Raw genomic sequence first — 5,747 nt, 5'->3', positions numbered from 1 at the left:
TGGTTTGCTGAAAGGTAAAAAAGAAAGGGGGCTTCCAAATGCTATGACCCAATTTTGGAATTAGTCATATTAGGGTTGCAATTTGGGTGGCCCAACTCAAGTCCATCTCGAAATTTTTGAAACTTGAGTTTCTAAATTCATAAATCAGGTTCAAATCGAGTTGGGTTATCTTAAAAGTAAGTCTTGTTCGGGTTGGTCTCAGGTTCAACTCAAACCCAATCTGAAACCCGTGAAAAATAAACTGCCAAATCTTTTGTTTTTTTACACATTCCAAGTGGATTGATACATATATATTGTTACCCAATAATTGATCCTAAAGGGGGAGTGAATAGGATCTTTGGCAAATAATGGAATTTAATCGATTCAATTAAAATCTAAGTGAAAGAAATCATACAATTTGATGCTAGAAAAGAATTTAAACAATGAGCATAAAATAAATAGATAAAAATTTGAAAAATTGCAAACAATGAGCATAAAATAAATCCACTAGGCTTCTCCTTTTCGGGTGGAGAGCAAATTGGAACAAGAAACACACTTCTCCTCAAATGCTTATAGAACAACCTTCTCCAAGACTTCCTTTAAGGTCATACCAACCCTTGGATTATATCTCTCTCTAGATAAAAGTACAGATCTGTTAGCGCACAATAAGTCTCCTTTTTAAGATAGATTTATAAATGAAATTCTCACAATAATGACTCTCCTCGCTTACACAATTAGATATAATAAAAATTTAGAAAATATGGTAAATATAAATTCAGGATATAAACAAGACATTCATATTTAATTCTACTTTACTAATTTAATTTGAATTAAACATTTTTTATTTTTCCATATGATTAAGTCGTAATTTTCTTTATGTTCTTTATTTATTTTTTAAATGTTATAACAAAGTATTATTGAAGGAATAAAAGTGGAGAACCACACAAAGTTAATTGTCCAATGTTATTCATGTTTAAGTCTACTTTATTAATTTAACTTGAGTTAAGCAATTTAAATTTTTAATTTTTTCACATAATCAAGCTGTGATTTTCTTTCTTTCTTTTTTCTCTCGTTAAAGAATATAATCAAGTTTTATTGAAGAAAGTAACACTGGCGATTATATTTATTTTTAAATTCAAATGAAAATGGTTATGCTTGTACCTTTTATTATTTTTATTTATTTATTTTTATCAATTTTTATTTATTATTATTATTATTATTATTTTTTTTTTACATTGGCAATAAATATACACTTACATGCACTTTTTGCCATTGGGCTACATGGTGTTTGTTTTTTTTAAAAAAAAAAATTATGAGTTGCTAATATAAGTTTTGAAAACTTAATGGTCTGATTGAAATTTTGTACCATCTTTTGAAGTTTTTGGTTAAGGATGCGTGCATATTTATAGTACAAATGTATACCAATTTTGAAAATAATGATAATAATAAGTAGTTCAAAATATACAACCTCATTTTATAATGGTACTATAATTTATATATATATATATATATATAAATCATCACACATAATGGCACTTCTCATATATGAAAAAACTATAATTATAATTTAAGATTAGAGAATAAAATATTTATACATCTCTCTTAATTAAATTTCAGTAGAAAATAAAAAATTAATTAAGCCTCAAGCCATCTTGTTTAATGCTACGTAATAAAAACAAAGGACTTTGCAACGGTTTGAAACTCCAAAGGAACGAAATAGGGTGTGTCAGTGATATCGGTGCATATTTTGTCAATAATAAAAATAAAATTGTATAATAAAATTATAAATAATAATTATATTATATATGGGAGAGATGCCAACCATTTCCCTTTTGTTTTTTCTATTTAATAAGTGCTATCCCTTGACTCCAAAGCAGCAACTTCCTCTCTTTCACCATCTCTCTCTTCGGTTCTCTCTCTGCAGGGTTCCTTTTTCCAATCTATCTCAGTAACCCTAACATATTATTTTTGACGGCTACATCTAGAAAAGCGTTCAAAGGGAAAAGAGAGGCGATAGGAGTCGAAGCTTGAACTGGTGATTTGGTATTTGATTTACAGTGCAATCGGATCTTGATCTGCGCCTAACCCAGGAGCAGATCAAGATCAATATACCATGATAACCTCCCAAGAGGTACTTGTATAACCAGATCTGGTTGCGACCTGTTGGATCTTGGCTTCAGTTGCGAGGGACAACAGGTCATTGGTTTGATCCGGTACTTGCTCGTCTTCAAAAGGTACTTGTGTTGCTACTGTTCTCTATCTAAACCCACTATCAGCTGTCTGTGCTATTTATACAGTAGTTCCATTTTACTCTCACACTGCTACCACTTTATTCCATCCAATGGTCCGAATACGACCCCTGCCCTCCATTGTTCAGTTTACGTTGAGTAAACTGATAGGGTTTATTGCCACGATGAAAGATTACTCAACTGTTGCTTCTCTGTACAATTAAATGTATATATCGAGTATGGTATGGGATGAATATACCATCAAACTGATTTTGGTTCAGATATGATACCATTGTGTAAATGGAATTCTGTCACCTCAGAATCAGTCACAATGCTGGAGACGTAAAAAAAAAATCCCAAACCAATGCTGGAGATCTGAAAAAAATTCCCAAACCAATCCCACCTTTTTAAGAAAGAGAGGCTCTCTAGGAAAGAGCTCAGGGGAGGCCCAGAAGAATTCGGACGCCAAGCCAGAAGCTCTACAGAAGAATTAGGATTCGGATGTCCCACTCCTCGAGACTCCTCGAGGAGACACTTCTAGGAGCACTAGAACCGCTGCGGGCTGATCCTGATCCTAACGTTGTTTGGGAGACCCTCAAAGCTGCTTAGCGAGCACCAATTAACATATTTGAACATATTTGATATTCGCATGGTTGATGCTTTATTTGTGTTCTTGTCCATCCTTACATATTTGATGTTATTGTTCATCCTCACATATTTGCTCTTTTTTCATTGCACTATTGTTTTTATACTTGTCACTTTAGCCCAACTCCTTTTTTTTATCTACTTCTTTTATATAGGTGTTCCGAAATTGATTTTTTCATCTACTTTTTTTATATAGATGTTCTTGTCCATCCTCACCTTTTGCGTTATACCGAAACTGATTTTATATTATATGCACTTCTTTTTTCATCTACTTTGTCTAAAAATTGATTTTCTCTTCACCTTATTCGGAGTAAAGATTACCATGATGGACTTCGGATTTACTGTCTTTTTGGACTGAAGAAAGCATGGATTCTTGCTCATGCAAGTGTTTTACTATTGCACATGTGATCTTGATGGCATCCTAGCAATTTCCTCTGCTTGGAATATGATCAAATCTACATATGGAGGTGGCATTTTCAGCCAACATTATATGTTCGTTGCTCTGGATCAAGTGGATAGAGGAAGCAGTTTTATTTTTAATATGTATCATTACGTTATGTTGTCTATAATATTGTTGTTGTATACAAACTGCAAATTTGTTTAATTGGTTTCTAAGAATTTTGAATGAGATACATTTGTTTTTTTTTTTTTTTTTAACCTTCTTCTCTTGTTTTGTTGATCAGATTAGTGGACTTCATTCCAGACCATTGGAAACACTTGACCTGACGTCACAGATATATGTCTACTTTTATTTTTTCTTGAATTCGTGGAGAACATAAGATAAAACTAGAAATAGCCTGTTTTCAATGAATTTCATGAAACCAATTTAATGGATTTAACTATTATTTCCACTCATGTACTCGTGATTTGTTTCCTTTAAGTAATAATCCTTCTTCTCGTAGAAGTACTACTAAAAATGGACTCATTGGTAATTTGGGCCTGGAAAATAATTATTCCGGATCCCCTTAATGGGTTCAGCTTCTTAAGCCTGGTTGGGCTGGTCCAAACTCCTGATTGAAGCCCAGTTGAGAGTTGAATAGTCTTTATATTTGCTGTGGACCCTTCTCGCGATGACGTGTCATCTTCTTATTGGTTGGAGAGGATTTTCCCTCCACAGTGCTATATTGTTATAAACCTATAGGAGAGACGGGTGTGTGTTCTTATGCTAATATGGAAGGTCAGATATGGTATTATGCTAATATGGAAGGTCAGATATGGTATTAAAAAGTGCTTAATGTGATTGAGGGTTTTTATGTAATTTCAATTTTATTCAATTAGGCCAGTGAACATTGATTAATTTCAACAGATTGAAAGCTAAGTTGAAATTCGCCAAAATTTATCTTCCCTCTTCCCCAATTGGTCGGCGTCGGCCTTAGAAAAAAAGAAGAAAAGAAAACAGAAATTCGTAAAAGTGCTGATGTGCACTGATATGGACGTCCTATATTTGATATAAACCTATAGAGGAGATTCGAGAGACGCAGACAAAGTGAAAGAGTGGGTTATGAGGGGTGTGTTCTCTGTTCAACAGGGAGAGGAAGAATGTGTGTGTGTGAAGAGTCCTATGCTAATATGGAAGGTCAAATATGATATTAAAAAGTGCTTGGTGTGATTGAGGGTTTTTATGTAATGTCATTTTTATTAAAATAGGCGAGTGAACCGCCGATATAAACACCCGTTATCTTATTCTTTTATTACCATCAACTATTTTTTTATCCATGTCTTAAAAATTAAATATTTTCTTATCCTTATCCTTTTTATTTTATTATTTTAAATTTTATGTTATTATTCACTATATGTAGTAATAAAAATTATATTGTTTATAAAGATTTTAAATACATTTTAATGTATAAAAAATGAACATGGCCATTCATAGCAGTGGAGCCTAATGGTATCACATCAACCCTTTAAAAGGGTAGTTACAAATGATGCATGAGTTTTTTGTTATAAAAAAAAAAAAAAAAAAAGGTTACGTGGTCCATATATTATAGGATAAACCATTGGTCTTACGGGAAATGAAGGTGTGAAGCCCAACCCATGGGAAACAAAGTTAAGCCCAATACAATAGTTGATTTGCTTCAGATCAGCAGAAGAGAAGTCAAAGTAAAGCCCAATACAAAAGTTGATCTACTTCAAATCAAAAGAAGTGCCTGTTTGGCAAGGCTTTCTGAAGCTCTGAAACAGACTTCCTGGCCTAAAAAGGCATTCCAAAAAAATAATGAGTGTTTGGTAAATAATTAGAACGGGCTTATGAGAGAAGTGGAAGTCTTTAAAAGCCCGTTAAGCTGAAGCTAGAGAAAGAGGCTTTCAAAATCATATTCTCGGGAAACTAGCCGTATATAAAACTCGGTTTACAAAATTGTCCTGAAATATTAAACTAGATTTTCAATATTAACCTTAATATTCTATCGAATTGCAACCCTTATTTTTCCTTTCATAGCTGCTATGGGATACAAAGAAAATCAACAAAAGAGAGAAGAAGAAAACTCCATTAATGGCGAGGGATGCCGGCAAGTATATTCTATTGCCGGTGATTTTTACTGCTGCCGTGATTTAAATAACAAATTTATGTACAATTTTGCTTCCTATTACTTCGTGAAACTAGCTTTGCCAGTGATCTATAAATGAACGTGAATGCTTGGAGTCTTCTATTCCCATTCAAATTCCAATACTATAGTAGGTTTCTATTTGAACAAGTTTTCTTTGAAGTCTTCTACTCCCATTCAAATTTGAATATTATAATACTTTTTTCCCAACAAGTTCTCAGAATTTTTGATAGGTAGCTCTTCAATTTTTTATTTTTTAAAAAATTATGCGGGAAATCCAACAATAGTTTGTTTTAGATTGAATGCATGAAAGTAACTGTTAGACATGATTTGCAATTGTTGTTGTTTCATT

General features: G+C 32.7%; 1 long non-coding RNA gene across 1 annotated transcript; it reads left to right on the top strand.

The window, feature by feature from the left end:
* The first annotated feature begins 1,819 nt into the window (after positions 1-1,819).
* LOC132308017 (uncharacterized) lies at positions 1,820-3,509 on the top strand. Its single transcript, XR_009482359.1, has 2 exons — positions 1,820-2,213; positions 3,169-3,509. It is a non-coding gene; the product is annotated as an uncharacterized LOC132308017 (long non-coding RNA).
* Positions 3,510-5,747: the final 2,238 nt, after the last annotated feature.

Source organism: Cornus florida, unplaced genomic scaffold (assembly GCF_030987335.1).
Source record: "Cornus florida cultivar Cherokee Brave unplaced genomic scaffold, ASM3098733v1 CherokeeBrave_3.0.0_Hap2_Chr05, whole genome shotgun sequence".
Classification (NCBI taxonomy): Eukaryota; Viridiplantae; Streptophyta; class Magnoliopsida; order Cornales; family Cornaceae; genus Cornus; species Cornus florida.
Note: the sequence above shows the minus strand (reverse complement) of the source record. Positions and strands in the feature narration are given on the sequence as shown.